This window comes from Eleutherodactylus coqui, chromosome 1 (assembly GCF_035609145.1).
Source record: "Eleutherodactylus coqui strain aEleCoq1 chromosome 1, aEleCoq1.hap1, whole genome shotgun sequence".
Taxonomy (NCBI): domain Eukaryota; kingdom Metazoa; phylum Chordata; class Amphibia; order Anura; family Eleutherodactylidae; genus Eleutherodactylus; species Eleutherodactylus coqui.
The window spans coordinates 514,182,618-514,202,921 of NC_089837.1; positions in this window are offsets into that span (position 1 = coordinate 514,182,618).

Consider the following 20,304-nt stretch of genomic DNA (forward strand, 5'->3'; position numbering starts at 1 on the left):
AAGCGCTAGACTGGATATTTTTGCTCTGAAGTTTTCATCCACTCTGGGTTCCCTATTATTAGGGACCCCTGACATCCAAGCAGCTCTCCTTTCAGGATTGGGAAGAAGGATTTATTGATCCACTATATCTACAGGCCTTTCCGGATTTGGAGGTACTAGTGAGTTATCCCACCAGAGGGAAACTCACTAAGTACCGGGTAAGTCTTTTTATTTACCTCACTTCACCATTGTATCACCATATAGCACTGAAGGAGCGCTATTACTGATCCCGACACCTCTATTATTGTGAACCCTGGATGAAGGAGGATTGGGTGGATCTGCCAGGGGAGCAATGCAAGGAACCCCGCTGAGGCGGCCTGTCCAACACAGGGCTCTGTTCTTCCAGCCCAGCATCCTGTGTTCCCCCAGATCGGGCAGCAAAACCGGCCTGAAGTACGGTTGCTCCTCCTCCTCTGGTTCTTGATCTTCCTCCTCCCCTGGAGGCTGCTCCCGCAGCTCCTCAAGATTACTGGATCGGCTGGTTAAAGAGATTGTAAATGTCAAACATTCGTTTCCAATCGACATTCTGTGCTAAAAAATAAAACAATATGCAGTATGAATTGGGGGCAAGGATCATTGTACATGGATAATTATAATGTTAGAAATGTAGTTTTTTGCATTGCCTATTAATATAAACACCCTGCGTGTGCATGGCAGTTTTGCAATTGGTTAGTCATGCATAATGATCATCCCAAATAAAAAGTCAGAGCAGATATACAGTATATCCTTTGGTCAATTAATGTGAAAGTGCTAAATCCTATTGCCTCTTACAATATCTTGCAACCTATAGTGTGTTTATAAATTTAAGTTCTAGGCAATGAGCCTAAATATGCTGTTTGGTCACATTCCTAAGCACACTAGAGTAAACTCAACTGCTTTGTCTCTGGAGCATGTGGTAATCCTCAAACCTGCAAGAGAGTAGGATAGTGGAATGTAACGTGCACACAAAAGACTGTGTATTTGTACCTTAGCTCAATTTTTTTAAAGTTAAGCATCTCCATTTTTAAAGATGGAGCAGCGCCAATTTGAGATACACTTGCAAGAAGTGACTCTTCCACACAGTATGGAGACACACCTTTCCATGAGCCTCCACTGTTTGTAACGTTTCTTCTAAATATATGTTAAACATATCTGTCAATTATAAATTCACAAAGGAAAGCATATACTTACGTATTTAACTCAAGGATTGGTCTTAAAAAGCCAAGCACATGGCCTAATTCGTAGCGCATCGGGTCACCAGGTGACATCCCAGCATTTATTTGTTGGCGCAGCGTTCTGGTGAACCGGTCTCTTATGGAGCGCCATGATGTACTCAGCCCTTTCACTAGAGGGGTGAATATTTGGGCCACAGAATATCCAAGAAAGCAATTAATACACAGAAAAATTACATATAACGCAACATGCAGTATGTGCAAATTACACCGACGGGAGAGATGATGTGTTTAGTAAGCCATGCATCTGTAATTTTGCTAAACCAGAAACAATTCTACCAAGGGCCATTTGCAATGAGAGGGGCAGGATGGGGGCGGAGCTAAGCGCTGGTACTTAGCTGCGCCCCCATCTTGTCCCCTCCTATTGCAAATGGCCCTTGGTAGAATTGTTTCTGGTTTAGCAAAATTACAGATGCATGGCCTTCTCCTGGCTCCTGGCTCTTCCATCTTCCTCCCCCTGTAGACAAGGACACCGTATATCGGCTCAGCGTGAAAACCGAGCCGATATACGGTCGTCTGAATAAGCCCTTAAAAACAGACTGCTGCACAGAGTGGACATCACAAACAAGCAAAAAGAGGATCACAAATCACAGTAGCAAAACAAAGGATATTAGCACTTCGCATACAAAAGGAAAAAAATAATGCATCACAATTGCTTATTCAAAAAATTAAAAGTAAAAATCTCTAAAACACTTACATTTGTTCTTCTGCACACTATCATTGTAGGTTGCCCAATACTAGTATGCTCTTTCCGCCACCTGTATCCACAACACGTTCTTTTGGCCCCTGTTTTTGTAGGCCTCGCTGTGGACGTCCCGCTTGTTCATTGTGAATCTTTTCCTCCAGGCTCAGAGCACCACAATACACCAAAAGCCTAGATAAATGTCAGCCGCACCTCCCCATACACTCCAACGTTTATATAGGGGTGGGCGATATGTCGAAGGTGTGAGCATGATTGTTTTGCATTGATAAACACAATCGCCCGTCCGCATGTGTTGGCCATGTTGGTCCAAATAAGAGATTTACATAATTACAAGTTCACAGGCAACTTCATTCACAAAAGCAGAATAGCCCAACATCTCTCTAATTGCAGATTGTGTCCAGAGATGTTAGTTTAGGGCCCTTGATGAGCTACCACAAAGATTTTATCATCACAATATCTTACACCATAATTTGTGAACGACTGTGGCCCCGATAATGCTGCACAAGGCTTTCTCTTATAAAAAATATGCCTGTATAGCGAGCCAAAGCATGGCGCAACATCCGCCACTAAAATGTGACAGCCTCAGTAACGAACACATTAGACTGCTTAGCCGACAAAAGGCAGAACCATGTTCTGAGAGAATAGGACAATGTGAAGACGTATTATAGAGCACATAGGCATTTTGGCGTGGGGCTATTGGTGTAACTTGCGTTGATAATAATGTATATTGTAAATCGCCCTTGGAAGGTGCAGTTTACTAACATAACGATCTTCATAATTGTTGCCCTTTAAAATGGGTTTAGGAAAGGCGATGCAACTTCGTGACATGAATGCAGAACGTGTCTTTCTGGTTTGAACAAATTGTCGCATACGCCTTTCTGCGTTTGAGGGGCACGGTTATTGTAATGCTTCCCCTGCGAAAATGTGCTAATTAAACAGTTTTGTGCAGATATGTGCGAAAGGGGGAAGGGGGGTAGGATAGGAAGGTTCTGGATGCCATTAATAATTCACTTAGGCCTTAGTCACATGGGCGTTTTTTCACGCGATTTGCGCATCGCATGACGGATGCGCATGCGCAAATCGCGTGACCGGCGCCGAAAAATCGGCCCAAAAATCGCCCAAAAATTTGCTCCTAGCCGCGTTTCATTAGAAACGGGCCGGAGCTGTCCAGCGCATTGCATTCAATGGAGCCGGCAATACAGCGGCTCCATTGAATGCAAGCGCTGCGGGCGAGTGTGGGATGAATTGTCGGGAAGGGGTTAAATATATAACCCCTTCCCTGCAATGCATCCTTAAATGTGAAAAAATAAAAAAAAAGGATGTACTCACCAGCTCCCGGCAGCTGGAGATCCCGGCGGCCGGCCTGTAGTGGGTGTGAAGGAGGTGTGACTCAGACTTGCCCCTGATTGGCTCAGCGCTGAGCCAATCAGAAGCAAGTCTCAGTCACACCCATTCATGAATTCATGAATGGGTGTGACTGAGATCTGCCTCTGATTGACTCAGGCTGAGCCAATCAGGGGCCAGTCTGAGTCACACCCCTTCACACCCACTGCAGGCCGGCCGCGGGATCTCCAGCTGCTGGGAGCAGGTGAGTACATCCTTTTTTTTTATTTTTTCACATTTAAGGATGCATTGCAGGGAAGGGGTTATATATTTAACCCCTTCCCGACAATTCATCCCGCGCACGCCGGCAGCCCATTGCTTTCAATGGAGTCGGCTGTATTGCCGCTCCATTGAATTTAATGGGCAAACATTGTTCTTCTCTGCCACAGCTGTTACAGCTGTGGCAGAGAAGAATGATTTGTCTTCTGTATGTTCTCAATGGGGTCGGCGCTGCTGCCGCCGGCCCCGTTGAGCGCATATAGAGAAGAAAACAGGAATCGCAGATCGCAGATAGGTGCGATCTGCGATTTCTGTTCTCTAATTTATCGGACGAGCGCATAAAAAGCGCTCATGTGTCCGATACCATTGCAAAGCAATGGTTTTAAAAAATCGCCGGACGCATGCGCATGCGCAAATCGCGGCAATAAACGCCCGTGTGACTAAGCCCTTAACGAGAAGCTAATGGTTGCTTCTAAACAGGTCTTTCTTTAAACTTTTCAAAAACAGGTAAGCCAGTCTCTTTGGGGTTCAGAGGATTAGTCTGCTTTGTTTGCGGTTTAAGTCAAAGTGCTTTATCCAAGGACTCCATTCTTCCTTAAATTTAGTGATTTTGTCTTGTCTTAGGGCGAAGATTCTCTCTATTTCCATATGTTCTGTTATTGTTTGGGTAATGATTGTTAGGGTGAGAGCAGTATCTGATTTCCATTGTTTCGCTAGTAATAGCTTAATGGTCAAAAGTCCATGCGAGATGATTTTCCTAAATTTTTGAGGAATTTTGTCTATTCCTATGAGCAGGATAGCCATTTCAGATGAGTGGATATATTTAGGCCTGTCATGCTGTTTATTAGCGTAATAAAGTCCTGCCAGATGGGATTGATAATAGGACAACTCCAGAAGATGTGAATCAAAGAGCCTCTATGACCACATTCTCTCCAGCATCTATCCGAAACTTCCGGGAAGAAGTCTGCCAGTCTGACTGGTGATCTATAGCAGCATGTAAGTGTTTTATAATGAACTTCTATTAGCGAGGCGCATAGTGTTGCTTTATTTGCTGACTTGTGTGCTTCAGTCCATTGCTGGTCTGGAAAGGTTCTGCCCAAGTCCCTCTCCCAATTCAGGAGATGCGTTCTCTTCTTTTGGTCACAGCTAGGAAGCCTCTCACCACAGAATATTTCGTATATGTCCCTCAGTGGGAGTTTGCCGGAGGTGGGGTTGAATAAGAAATTGGAAAAAAGATATATGGTTATATGGATATATGGTTGATATGGTTCCTGATGAGATGTTTGACCAGTGGCTCTTAATTTGGGAGTATAGGAGGAAGTCTCCTCCCTGAAGTCCATACTCCTTTTGTAGTTGGGGAAAAGATTTTATTTTTGAGTCAAACGTTAAGTCCGAGATCAGCTTGATTCCTTTTGATTTCCATCTTCCTATGTTGATTTCGTTTATCCAGAATTCAGTGATCTCAATTGGAATGGGGATCTCTGTTCTGGGCGTAAAATTCTTTGTGATGTTGAGGAGGTGTTTCCAGGTCTCCACAGTGTTGTTGATTATGGGGTGTCTCAAGGGGATTGTTTTCGAATTGGTTGCTGTAGCTAGGAGAAGATTCCTAAGGGTTTTATTTCCCAGAGAGTTTTGCTCAATCACTGGCCAGCTTATTTTTCCTTGTGGGGTTCCCCATGGTTTTAGGTGCGAGATGGTAATTGCTTTGTGGTAGGCTGTTAGATTGGGTACTCCCAACCCTCCTCTTTTTTGGGGGCTAAATAGAATCGAAGCACCTACTCTTGTTTTTTTATTTTTCCAGACGAAGGACATTAGCTGTTTTTGTAGTTTTTTGATTAGGTTAGGGTTGCACTTGAGGGCTACCGTTCTGAAAATGTATAATATTTTCGGTAGAACCATCATTTTGTATATTACGATCCTTCCAAGCGAGGAAAGCTCGGTTTTTTCATAGTTGGTCAAGTCTTTTTGGATGTTGTCTAGAAATGAGGCTATGTTGTGCTCCATTATGTTCTTAATTGGGAGATTGATTATAGTCCCCAAGTACTGGATGCCCGATGGGTCCCATTCATACGGAAATTCCTTTTTGATTAGTTCTTGGAGATCGTCCTTGAGGTTAATTGGTAAGATTTTTGACTTAGATGGGTTGACTTTATAGTAGGATATTGATCCAAATAGATTGAGGAGTTTTGTGGCTGCTCTAAGAGATTCTAGGGGGGCGGAGAGTGCTAGGACTATGTCATCTGCAAACAATCCGATTTTGTGTTGTCTTTTTGCTATGGGTATACCTTTGATATCTATTTGCATTCGGATTGCTTCTGCTAGTGGTTCTATTGTTAAAATGAAAATTGTAGGAGAGAGGCGACACCCTTGTCTAGTACCGTTCGTAATTTCAAAGGGTCTAGACATTATTCCATTAATTAGAACTTGGGCTGAGGGATCTCCGTAGAGGGCTTTTATGGCCCGTAATATGTTGTCTTTAAATCCCATTTTTTTGAGCACAGAGAAGGCAAATCCCCAATGTATTCTATTGAATGCCTTCTCTGCGTCCAGGGTTAGGAGCAGAGAAGGCACTCCAGACCTCTCCGTCTCGCTCAGGATGTCAAGTAGTTGTCTGATGGCGTCAGAAGCCTGTCTCCCCGCCACAAATCCAACTTGGTCGCTATGTACCAGGTCTGGAACAAGCTTTATTAGTCTAAGGGATAAGATTTTAGCATATATTTTTGTATCATTGTTCAGTAAAGAAATGGGCCTGTAGTTTGCGGGGTTTGATGTGTCTTTCCCTGGTTTCGGAATGGTGGCTATATTAGCTTGTAGCATTTCAGGGGTAATGATCCACAGGACATTGCTTTATTAAAGAGATTTTGCATGTGGGTTATTAGTAGGTTTTTTTACAGTTTAAAATACTCATAAGAAAAACCATCGGGGCCGGGGGCTTTATCGTTTTTAGCTTTCCCAATGACTTGACTTATTTCTTGGAGTGTGATAGGTAAATTAAGTTTTTCTAGATTTGTTTCTGACAGTATTGGAAGGTCTATGGAGTAGAGAAATTTATTAAAGGAGATGTCCCGAGGCAGCAAGTGGGGTTATACACTTCTGTATGGCCATAATAATGCACTTTGTAATATACATTGTGCATTAATTATGAGCCATACAGAAGTTATAAAAAGTTTTATACTTACCTGCTCCGTTGCTGGCGTCCTCGTCTCCATGGTGCCGACTAATTTTCGGCCTCCGATGGCCAAATTAGCCGCGCTTGCGCAGTCCGGGTCTTCTGTAGTCTTCTATGGAGCCGCTCGTGCCAGAGAGCGGCTCCGTGTAGCTCCGCCCCGTCACGTGCCGATTCCAGCCAATCAGGAGGCTGGAATCGGCAGTGGACCGCACAGAAGAGCTGCGGTCCACGAAGGCAGAGGATCCCGGTGGCCATCTTCAGCAGGTGAGTATGAAGACGCCGGACCGCCGGGATTCAGGTAAGCGCTGTGCGGGTGGGTTTTTTAACCCCTGCATCGGGGTTGTCTCGCGCCGAACGGGGGGGGGGGGGGGGTTTAAAAAAAAAAAACCCCGTTTCGGCGCGGGACATCTCCTTTAATGTCTTCTATCGTTGGTTGGTGAGTCGTTGGATCCTCCCTGAGGTTGTATAGTGAGCGATAAAATTTCCTAAATTCTTCAGCAATGTCCGGGGGGTTCGATATTTTGTGTTTGGTGATGAGGTCCAATACAAATGGGATTCTTGTTTTGGCCCTTTTTTGTTTTACTTTATTAGCCATTAGAGATGAGCGAACACGTTCGGCTCCGCCCCTTTTTCGCCCGAACACCGAACTTTGCGAACACTTCAGTGTTCGGGCGAAAAAGTTCGGGGGCCGCCGTGGCAGCGCGGGGGGGTGCGGCGGGGAGCGGGGGGGAGAGGGAGAGAGAGAGGGCTCCCCCCTGTTCCCCGCTACTGCCGCCCGCGCCGCCGCGCATCTCCCCGCCCCCCCGGCGGCACCCGGACACTTACGCGCGAACACTGCAGTGTTCGCCAAAGCCGGTGTCCGGGTGCGGATGTGTCCGTAACGGACACGTTCGCTCATCCCTATTAGCCATCCATTTAGTGTTTTTGTTATGGTCTGTGTAGTAAGTTGTTTTTATTGCTTTTAGGTGCCTCTTGTGTTCGTCTATTAAGATGTTTCGGACATTTAGTCTGGTTGTTCTGAGTTTATTTGAAAGAGTTGGGGTGGGATTAGTCTGGATGGCTTGTTCTAGAGCAAACAACTCCTTTAAATTTTCCTGAAGTAGGTGAAGTTTCTCTTTTTTGTAGATGGATCCTTGTTTTATGATTGCCCCCCTGATCACGGATTTGTGAGCGTTCCAGAGTGTGAAACGGCATATTTCTGGGGTGTCGTTTATTTGAAAATACTCTGTAATTGTTTCTTTAATCTTATTTTGATACTTTGGTAATTTCATTAAAAATGTGTTGTTTCTCCATCCATTGAAGGAGGGGGCTTGATTCCCTATTTTTAATTTTAGTGAGATCGGGGCATGGTCTGACCAAGAGGTCACCCCTATTTTAGCCTCTAGTACTCTGCTGAGGGTGTGAAAGTCCACTAGGAACATATCTATCCTCGAGAACGATTTATGTCTGAATGAGTAGAAGGTACACTACCGTTCAAAAGTTTGGGGTCACCCAAACAATTTTGCGTTTTCCATGAAAAGTCACACTTATTCACCACCATGCGTTGTGAAATGAATAGAAAATAGAGTCAAGACATTGACAAGGTTAGAAATAATGATTTGTATTTGAAATAACATTGTTTTTACATCAAACTTTGCTTTCGTCAAAGAATCCTCCTTTTGCAGCAATTACAGCATTGCACACCTTTGACATTCTAGCTGTTAATTTGTTGAGGTAAGCTTGTGAAATTGCACCCCACGCTTCTAGAAGCATCTCCCACAAGTTGGATTGGTTGGATGGGCACTTCTGGCGTACCATACGGTCAAGCTGCTCCCACAACAGCTCAATGGGGTTCAGATCTGGTGACTGCGCTGGCCACTCCGTTACCGATAGAATACCAGCTGCCTGCTTCTGCTGTAAATAGTTCTTGCACAATTTGGAGGTGTGTTTAGGGTCATTGTCCTGTTGTAGGATGAAATTGGTTCCAATCAAGCGCTGTCCACTGGGTATGGCATGGCGTTGCAAAATGGAGTGATAGCCTTCCTTATTCAGAATCCCTTTTACCCTGTACAAATCTCCCACCTTACCAGCACCAAAGCAACCCCAGACCATCACATTACCTCCACCATGCTTAACAGATGGTGTCAGGCATTCTTCCAGCATCTTTTCATTTGTTCTGCGTCTCACAAACGTTCTTCTTTGTGATCCAAACACCTCAAACTTGGATTCATCCGTCCACCACACTTTTTTCCAGTCTTCCTCTGTCCAATGTCTGTGTTCTTTTGCCCATCTTAATCTTTTTCTTTTATTGGCCAGTCTCAGATATGGCTTTTTCTTTGCCACTCTGCCCTGAAGCCCAAAATCCCGCAGCCGCCTCTTCACTGTAGATGTTGACACTGGTGTTTTGCGGGTACTATTTAATGAAGATGCCAATTGGGTACCTGTGAGGCGTCTGTTTCTCAAACTAGAGACTCTAAAGTGCTTATCTTCTTGCTTAGTTGTGCAACGCGGCCTCCCACTTCTTTTTCTACTCTGGTTAGAGCCTGTTTGTGCTGTCCTCTGAAGGGAGTAGTACACACCGTTGTAGGAAATCTTCAATTTCTTAGCAATTTCTCGCATGGAATAGCCTTCATTTCTAAGAACAAGAATAGACTGTCGAGTTTCAGATGAAAGTTCTCTTTTTCTGGCCATTTTGAGCGTTTAATTGACCCCACAAATGTGATGCTCCAGAAACTCAATCTGCTCACAGGAAGGTCAGTTTTGTAGCTTCTGTAACGAGCTAGACTGTTTTCAGATGTGTGAACATGATTGCACAAGGGTTTTCTAATCATCAATTAGCCTTCTGAGCCAATGAGCAAACACATTGTACCATTAGAACACTGGAGTGATAGTTGCTGGAAATGGGCCTCTATACACCTTTGTAGATATTGCACAAAAAAACAGACATTTGCAGCTAGAATAGTCATTTACCACATTAGCAATGTATAGAGTGCATTTGTTTAAAGTTAGGACTAGTTTAAAGTTATCTTCATTGAAAAGTACAGTGCTTTTCCTTCAAAAATAAGGACATTTCAATGTGACCCCAAACTTTTGAACGGTAGTGTATATTCTTTGGAGCTGACGTTTAAGGCTCTGAAAGGATTGTATAGTTGGGAGCTTTGTAACCAGGGAGATAGGGTGAAGCCTCTACTTCTGCTTGTGTTGCTCGAGTCTAGTTCTTCGTCCACTATGGCGTTAAAGTCCCCACAGATCAACAGTGATCCTCGCTGTGATTTTTCTTTATTTTCCTAGTAACTCTGCCCAGGAATCTCAGTTGATTTGAATTTGGTACATATAGGTTGACCAGCGTGACCAGAAGACCGTTTATTTTACAGATTAATATTAAATATCTACCTTCTTCATCTCCTATCTCTTCTATTACTTGGAAGTCAACTGAATCCTTGATCGCTATTAGTACTCCGGATTTTTTTTTTTGCTGCATTTGCTGTGAATATTTTAGAGAATTTCGGGTGGGTCAGTTTAGGTGGGTTGAGACGATTAAAATGTGTCTCTTGTGCACAGAAGATGTCAGCTTCCGATGATATCATCTCTTTCCACAGGGCTGTTCTTTTGTAAGGAGAATTAAGTCCTTTTACGTTTAACGATATTATCTTAATATCCATGGAGGTGGTTGGATCTTGAGTGTTTGAATAGGCTTTGGCCTTGTTTTTTCTGCATAAGTGGCAGGTAATTTTCCCTCTGATCTTTTTTTTTTCCCTGTCTGGGAAGATTGTTCTGTTGGTTTTTTGTTTGTATAAGCATCCTCTTAGGGGTTAGAGTTAGGATATGGGAAGGAAGGAAAAGTAGTTTCATGGTGGTTTTCTTGTGTTTAAACAGTTTGTCAAACTTGGTAAACTGTATGGTGTTCAAACTTTTAGGTAACAAAATTTTGGGTTGGACCTTTTCAAACTGCAAATAGGAGTTTGTGATAAGGTCTTAACTGGGGTTAGTGTTCAGCCTGCATTCTGAGTGCATCCTCGAGCAGCACGAGGGTCAAATTTGCATCTATACATCTCTTGTGCGAGCTCAGTGGTTGGATGCTCTGTCAATTTCAGATCTACTTATTTGTTTGTGGGACCAATCCTTAGGAATCTGATTTGGCCTGTGTAGGTTGGGTACAGGAATGTTCCATTTTTGTAGAAGGGTTAGGCCTTCTTCTTGGTTAAGTATGGTGGTTATGATACCCTCCTTATTCACATAAAGTTTGGTGGGGAAGCCCCATCTATATGTGATGTTGCTATTTCTCAGGGCCAATGTTATTTGGGCGAAACTCTTGCGCGCGGCCATGGTGGATTGGGAGAAATCTGCAAATAATTTAATGTTTCCAAAGGGTGGGGGGAGGTCTTTGATGTTTCTGGCGGCTTTCATTATTTTTTCTTTGATATGATAGAAGTGCACCCTTGCAATAACGTCTCTGGGAGCATTTTCTGGGACACCTCTGGGCTTCGGGAAGCCTGTGGGTTCTATCTAGAATCCGCTCTTCTTTTTTGGATTCTGGCAGCAGGATTTTGATCAAATCTTGGATATGTTTGTTTAAATCTTCTGACTTGATTGTTTCAGCAATGCCTCTAAATTTAATGTTATTACGGCGGTTGCGGTCTTCAATATCCGCCATTTTGTTTTTTAGGTATTGCACCTCCTCCTCTAATCTGTAGTGAGCGTCTATCAAGTCACTATGTGAGTTGGTTATTTCCCCTGTTTTATTTTTAAGGTGATTCACCCTGTCCCCCAGTTCCTCTATATTATGGTTGAGTTTGGTGTTTATCTTGGACAGATCTTTTCTAATTGAGCCTTTTAGTGCAAGCACCATGTCTCTGATGAAACACTCGGATGCTGCCTGATTTGAGCATTCTATGCTAAGAATTGGGTCTTCTAGTTCTTCCTCATCAAACCAGCTTGCTGCTGTTATGTCAGTAGTTTGTGAGTGAGACTCTCTTCTGGGGCGCCTTTTATCAGGGCTTTCTCTAGCGGATGTGATGTTTCTTTTTTCTGCCCCTGCTGTATTTTGCATGTGAGGAGAAGCTGGCTGGTCTCCTCCAGCTTCCCCCCCCCCCCCCCAGCTCCGTGCTGGTTCTCGGGTTTTGAGCTCTCCCTTTCTTGGTCACTTGTGGGGCTTTGAGGACGTGAGGGGGGCTGTGTATGTTGTGTGGACAACAGCTGTAGTGTATGAGGCTCAGTTTTCTTACTGCTGCTCCTTCCTCCTGCGGTCTCCGTTCTCGCAGCAGCTGTTTCTCCTCTCCTTCCTGTGGTGACCAGAGCCGGCTCCATTTTGTCTCTCTCCTCCTGGCCGCGCGCTGTGTAAAAGTCTGTCACCCGCTTCAGGACGGACTTCCCTGCTTTCCTCCGGGTCGACATCAAAGGGAGAAAGGTATCCCACGTCTTTCTATTCTTTCTTTAGGACCCCCGGTGAGCTTTAAGTAGCTTTTAGGCTGTGTGTAACGGGATAGCCACTCAGAATGCGTCCGCCATCGGCTTCTCCAGGCTACGCCCCCCGAACACAAAATATTTTTTCACAATAGTCCTATATTGTGCTTTAAACGTTAGTTATTGGCACAGATAACATGATAACAGCGCATTAACATATATTTAGGCCCTGACGAGCTGCACATGAGTCTGGAACATGTGGGATGTTCTTGCCTGTGATGGGTGCATTGGACAAGGCTACTTGCTATTTCCATTTCACTTCTAATCATTGTGGGTGTGCTGCATTCTTGCTCTGGTTATACCGGCATCTCAGAGCTATTTACTGCCTTTGGAGATATGTCGTCTGGCGATTATGTTCTTTTTGGCTTGTTTATCTTGCTTGCTAGTGATGACATGCCTGATACTTCGGAGAATGTGCCTACTGATCTTTCTAGTGGTGATGCTACTACTAGCAATAGTGGTGGCCCACTCAGGAGTCGACGTAGGACTAGGAGATTCTGGATGCATCCAAGGTTGGCTCAGCGTGGCAGTCTGGGCCAGTTTTACACACTTTACGCTGAATTGAGGCGATACCCTGAAAAAATGGTCTCTTTTTGTCGCTTGACCGTGCCAATGTTTGATGAGCTTCTTGAGCTGGTGCGTGATGGTATAACACACAGAGATACCAACATGCGGGAGAGTGTCTATGCTGAACAAAGACTTCTGTTAACTCTGCGGTAAGTATATGTATTGCCCTGAATAGACCATACTGTATATCTGTGCATGTAATTGTAGCCCTATAATCGTGGCAAGTTTTTTTTAACAGCCATTTTTAATGATGTTTTTTTGTGCTGCATGGTCCTGGAATCATGTTAGCGCAATTGGCTAGAAGGCTGTTTGGGTGCTTCTATTTCTTAAGGCACCTAGGTAGTTTGCTCTTTTGTGATTTTAAACAAACTTTTAAGGCGTTTGAGCGCCGGCTTTTTCCCAGGTGCCCTTTGACTTAGTGCTGGTATGTGTAATGAAATACAGAGCTCATACAGCCTTTGGCCATGGATGCAGGGTAATTACAGCAAAATGCATTAATGTCTGCCACAGAGGTGGATGCACCAAGCCAGGAGGTTCACGTTTGTTTATTAAGACACACTCATTAGCTGTTTGGCTGTGGGACGATGCTGTGCACCTTTTCTCAGTGACACATCTAAACCCCTTTTTTTCTTGGGTTGGTTTAACATACAGCATGTTTGCCTTTCATAATGAAAGATACCTAGTCCTCTCACACACAAACACACCCACATACATGTTTTTTTTTTGTGTTTTTTCTCTCTTAGATTCCTGGCCACTGGGAATTTGTATGCCTCCTTGCATCTGGGCCTTTTCGTTGGAAAATCCACCATCAGTGGACTTGTCCGGGCTACCTGCCTTTCATGGCCCCATCCCCAACATAAGGTTGGCGTGACATTGCTGAAGGGTTTATGGCTGCAGCCAACTTTCCTAATTGTTTTGCTGCTATGGATAGCAAGCATATTCGCGTCAGAAAGCCACCAAACTCTGGCTCACGGTACTTCAATTATCGTCTTTTTTCTGTACTACTATTGGCAGTCGCTGATATGCAACATTGGACATTGGTGCCTTTGGGAGTGCTACGGATGTGATGGGTAGGTGGCTGATGGCCGGCCAGCTTTCTCTGCCGGAGCCCGGGAACCTTCCTGGTATGTCTGGTGCTGAGGCCCCATTTGTCCTAGTGGCAGATGAGGGCTTTGGCCTGGCCGATCATGTAATGTGTCCCTTTGCTTGCAGAGACATTAACCCCAGGAGGCAGGTGTTTAATTACCACCTGACACGTGCCCGGCGTTATGTTGAGTGCGCATTTAGGACACTAGCCAACCGATGGAGAGTCTTTCACAGTGCCTTTGAACTGGCTCCAGGCAATGTGCAGGCAGTAATTCGCGCCTGCGTGGTTCTTCATAATTTCTGCCAGCAACATAATATGGTTTTGAATGCTGATGCGGCTCAGCCAACTGCTTTCAATCAGGAAGTATTGGATGAGCGTGCACAGCATGGTAGACCTACACATTCTGCAAGCCAAATTTGGAACATCTTTGCAGACTACTTCCAGGCACCTGAGGGAGCAGTGCCGTAGCAGATGGACCATGTGCAAGGAGGCACTCACTAGCTGGCACTTCTTGTTAGTTAGGGACTCGCAAGCAAACAAGAACCCTTGATGTTGGATTGCGAGCTTGTACCATCTTGCACACCTACCACTTGTTGATACAAATGTAAAAACCCATAAGCAAGGGTGTTATGATGTTCCATAAACGTGGTTCAAGGTGGACAATGTGGTAGACCAATAACTCGTTGTTGTGGTCAGGACACGGAACCCTAACCAAATTATTGTACAGGGTCAGGTTCCCTGGTCATCTTGGCATGCTCTATTGAATGACAGTATACATTGTTACCACCAAAAAAGATTACAAAATAGTAAGAAGTGTGAACAGTCTCCTTTTGAAATTTGCTATTGTATGCTGGCTGATAGTGTTGACACGCCCACATACACAAAATCTTCATGTAAAGAACTTGTTCCCTCAAGCTAAAAAATGGTCCATAATATGACAACATGGATGTGCGGGGATGTGTAACTTTTTGCATTATCCTTCCTTAACACAGACACATGGATAGAAGCAACACTGTTTCAGTTCAACAAGTTTACTTGTTCAAGTAATGAGCGTGCACTGCTGCTTACCTTGTTTGCTTTAAGGCTGAGCTAACACTTGGCTTTGATGGGGCTCTGCTAACATGTGAACTGGTGCCTTCATAGTTTGGGTCTGTCTTCATTTAAGGGCAAAATCTGTTTTTATTTACAATTTCTAATAAGCTATTACATTGTCTTTTTGAACTGTGTTTTGTGTTGCGGCTGTCCCTGCGTATGTACTACTTGAAAATGTTGTGTTTATGCCGTTGAACCACACATTAGTGTGAATGCATTTCCACAGGATATCCTTCACACGTTGTCTGTAGATTGTCCCCAATCGTTTACTATATTTGTGTGCATTGTCAGTTATGTACAAAGCTGCAAACATCCACCCACAGCGTGTTGTGCGGCTTTGCTGAAAAACTCTGTGTAGCTTAACAACAGTGTTATTGTCTGCATTTAACTGGCACATCAAATGTACTCCGCATTTAAAAGAGTACAAAGGGCCTATGTTGTCTCCACATTTCCCTTCTTACCTGTTTGCGCAGCTAACATATGGGCATGCCATGCACCATAGTGAATGCACGCATTGTCTTCAATAGATTGGATTGAAGAGAACGTTCTTGCGTAAACCCATATTAGTATTGGTGTGACTGTAGTCTAGGGCTGCTGTCATGACTTTAAACAGTTAAATATATTTTTGCCCCCACTGGGATTAGTAATTAATAGCCTGCATCTGTGAGTGGTGCAGCTGTTCCTTAGTCCTTCCCTGCTGTGACGACAAGAACATATGCCAATGTGGAAGATATGTTCTTCATCCCCACAGGGTACACGGCATTGGTGCACATAGTGTAATGTAATGTTAGGACCAAACAGTTTTCAACATTGTACCAAACATTAAAGAACTTTCACGTAAAGGTCTTTCATGCAATTTAATTTGGCAGTGCCGGCACACCATTGCCTTCAATGGTGACTTCTCCTGCCTCCGCAATGCAATTCCATGCAAGGCGGAGCTAGGCACGCATATGCAATGGCTGGTGTGAAGGCACCCTGACCCTTTGAAAGGCAACAGCCATAGTGGATGTGGATACTGTTTTTTTTTTTTTTAATTGGAAAATACACATTAATATTGTTTTTGTGTGGTGTGTGATGACGACTCTGTTCAGAAATGAGATTTTGTTTGTTTTGGTAACTGTAACATTTTTAATCAATTACGATTAGGAACATTTTCCAACATGGAACTTTTGGCAGTTAAAAATATAAAAACAAATCACCTCTATAAAAAGGCTAAACATCTTGTCCAACATGGACGGCGCCAAACACCTCTTGTAGTACAGATGATGGGACAGGAGCCTACAATGGGAACACAGGGCCCAATGGACATCCCAACAGTCACCGGCTTGACTGAGGTATTGACAGATCCATGGGCAATGGCATGGCCTCTGCGGAGCTGGCAGCTGGCTGGAGTGACCCAATATCCCTCTCGGCGAAATGCTTCTCCTCCCAATGGATCACATTGCTGATTTGTGTGCAGAGATTGGACACTGCCATCTGCACAGCCTCCAGGTGCAGATGGCATTGCCGCATCTCCGCAAAGAACCAAGCAATGCGATGTCTGGGGGTGGGGGGCGGGGGGGGGTGACATCTGGCCAGGCTGTGAGGGACAAACAAAAGGAACATACTAATTAAGGGTACCTTAAAGGCAACAGAGGATGAACAAATACACCACAATTGCTTCTGTATATGTTGACCTTTTACGGGTGACAATGCTTGACTCACATTTAGCTGACACACTTACACACTGCGTGACATATAACCGTTGGGTATGTTTAAAGCGCCTTGCTACATGTGCCTCCAGTAAAATGATTATTATTTGTGTTAATACATTGTAGGTGTTTATGTGCAGACTCTTCATCCTGAGAGCTCATATACCACAAGCCTTATGTAGTTCATGGGTGTGTAAGGCACCTGAAAGGGGTTGTTTTAGATATTGAAAGGTATGAAACAATGACATGGCATGTAAGCATGGCAGATCAGAAATGCTCGATGACTTTACTGACAAAGCAGCACACAACTATTCAGGATATAAGATGTTAAGCATCCACATATGTCTCCTTTTTTTCCAAAGGAAAACTACCTTAGACCCATCCTGAGGCCTTTGGCATGATTTACATTTGGCACATGATGAACATCTTTCAAGGCCAAAGAGCTGTGTGGTGCTTAATAGAGATGAGCGAACGTACGCGTCCGAGCTTGATATTCGTGCGAATATTAGGGTGTTCGGGATGCTCGTTACTCGTAACGAGTACCACGCGGTGTTCCGGTTACTTTCAGTTTCCTCTCTGAGACGTTAGCGCGCTTTTCTGGCCAATTGAAAGACAGGGAAGGCATTACAACTTCCCCCTGTGACGTTCAAGCCCTATACCACCCCCCTGCTGTGAGTGGCTGGGGAGATCTGATGTCACCCGAGTATAAAAATCGGCCCCTCCCGCGGCTCGCCACACATGCCTTGTGAGTTAGTGAGGGAAAGTACTATCGTGCTGGTGCTGCTGTAGGGAGACCGTTAGGAGTTAGTGTAGGCTTCAAGAACCCCAATGGCCCTTCTTAGGGCCACATCTACTAGTGTGCAGTACTGTGTTAGCACAGTATTTATTTATTTTTTTCCAAAATTGGATCTGCAGAGTATTGCGCCCTGCAATAGGGACAGAAGTGGGGGTTAGGCAGGGAGAGTGTTAGGAGTTAGTGTAGGCTTCAAGAACCCCAACGGTCCTTTCTAGGGCCACATCTATCCGTGTGCAGTACTGTCCAGGCTGCTGTTAGCAGTGTTGCATTTTTTTTTTTTTTCTCAAAACCGGCTGTGCAGACCATTGCACCCGGCATTAATACTACAGGGATAGAAATGTGTAGGCAGGGCCAGAAGACATACATTATTCATTGAATAGACGCAGTGTGGGTGTTCCTTGTAAAAAGCAGGGAAAAAATTCTATTTGCCCTGCCTGTGTCAGTCCTAAGGGCTCTGGGTACGTGTGTGCTGCGTGGAGAACGTAAAAAAATCAGACGCAACCAGCTACGGTTGAGTGCAGCCTTGCGCCAATTTCTTTCCTGCCTGGGAAATCCCTGCTCTGCCACAGTTAGTAACTCTGCAACAGTAAAGTTCTGTGACAGTTTTGCAGGGCCGCAACACAGTTATTAAACTTATTATTCAGTGAATAGACGCAGTGGGCCTATCCTTTTAAACAAAAGGGAAGAAAGTATATTTTTGCCCTGCCTGTGTCAGTGGTAAGGGCTCTGGGTACGTGTGTGCTGCGTGGAGAACGTAAAAAAATCAGACGCAACCAGCTACGGTTGAGTGCAGCCTTGCGCCAATTTCTTTCCTGCCTGGGAAATCAAATCACTGGTAATACAGCATGCTGAGGGGTAGGGGTAGGCCTAGAGGATGTGGACGCGGCCGAGGACGCGGAGGGCCAAGTGAGGGTGTGGGTACAGGCCGAGCCAGTGCGGTGGCCAGGGGTAGAGGCAGGGCCAGACCGAATAATCCACCAACTGTTTCCCAAAGCGCCCCCTCGCGCCATGCCACCCTGCACAGGTCAAGGTGCTCTACGGTGTGGCAGTTTTTCACAGAGACGCCTGACGACCGACGAACAGTGGTGTGCAACCTTTGTCGCGCCAAGATCAGCTGGGGAGGCACCACCAACAGCATGCGCAGGCATATGATGGCCAAGCACCCCACAAGGTGGGACGAAGGCCGTTCACCGCCTCCGGTTTGCACCACTGCCTCTCCCCCTGTGCCCCAACCTGCCACTGAGATCCAACCCCCCTCTGAGGACACAGGCACTACCGTCTCCTGGCCTGCACCCACACCCTCACCTCCGCTGTCCTCGGCCCCATCCAGCAATGTCTCTCAGCGCAGCGTCCAGACGTCGCTAGTGCCACAGTTTGAGCGCAAGCGCAAGTATGACGCCACGCACCCGCACGCTCAAGCGTTAAACTTGCACATTGCAAAATTGATCAGCCTAGAGATGCTGCCGTATAGGCTTGTGGAAACGGAGGCTTTCAAAAGCATGATGGCGGCGGCTGCCCCGCGCTACTCGGTTCCCAGTCGCCACTACTTTTCCCGATGTGCCGTCCCAGCCCTGCACGACCACGTCTCCCGCAACATTGTACGCGCCCTCACGAACGCGGTTACTCCCAAGGTCCACTTAACAACGGACACGTGGACAAGCACAGGCGGGCAGGGCCACTATATCTCCCTGATGGCACATTGGGTGAATTTAGTGGAGGCTGGGACAGAGTCAGAGCCTGGGACCGCTCACGTCCTACCCACCCCCAGAATTGCGGGCCACAGCTCGGTGGTGGTATCTGCGGTGGTGTATGCTTCCTCCACTAAAGCACCTTCCTCTTCCTCCTCCTCCAACGCAACATCTGTCTCGCAATCAAGATGTGTCAGCAGCACGTCGCCAGCAGTCGGTGTCACGCGGCGTGGCAGCACAGTGGTGGGCAAGCGTCAGCAGGCCGTGCTGAAACTACTCAGCTTAGGAGAGAAGAGGCACACGGCCCACGAACTGCTGCAGGGTCTGACAGAGCAGACCGACCACTGGCTTGCGCCGCTGAGCCTCCAACCGGGCATGGTCGTGTGTGACAACGGCCGTAAGCTGGTGGCGGCTCTGCAGCTCGGCAGCCTCACGCACGTGCCATGCCTGGCCCATGTGTTTAATTTGGTGGTTCAGCGCTCTCTGAAAAGCTACCCCCACTTGTCATACCTGCTCGGAAAGGTGTGCCAGCTCTGCGCACATTTCCGCAAATCCCACACGCACGCTGCCACCCTGCGGACACTGCAACATAGGTTTAATCTGCCAGTGCACCGACTGCTGTGCGACGTGCCCACACAGTGGAACTCTACGCTCTACATGTTGGCCAGACTCTATGAGCAGCGTAGAGCTATAGTGGAATACCAACTCCAACTTGCGCAGCGCAGTGGGAGTTAGCCTCCTCAATTATTTACAGAAGAGTGGCCCTGGTTGGCAGCCATCTGCCAGGTCCTTGGAAAATTTGAGGAGTCTACCCAGGTAGTGAGCGGCGATGCTGCAATCATTAGCGTCACCATTCCTCTGCTATGCATCTTGAGAAGTTCCCTGCAAAGCATAAAGGCAGACGCTTTGCGCTCGGAAACAGAGCCGGGGGAAGACAGTATGTCGCTGGATAGTCAGAGCACCCGCCTGTCTATATCTCAGCGCGTTGAGGAGGAGGAGGAGGAGCATGAGGAGGATAAGGAGGAGGGGGAAGAGACAGCTTGGCCCACTGGTGAGGGTACACATGCTGCTGGGCTGTCATCCTTTCAGCGTGTATGGCCTGAGGAGGAGGAAGAGGAGGAGGAGGAGGATCCTGAAAGTGATCTTCCTAGTGAAGACAGCCATGTGTTGCGTACAGGTACCCTGGCACACATGGGTGACTTCATGTTAGGATGCCT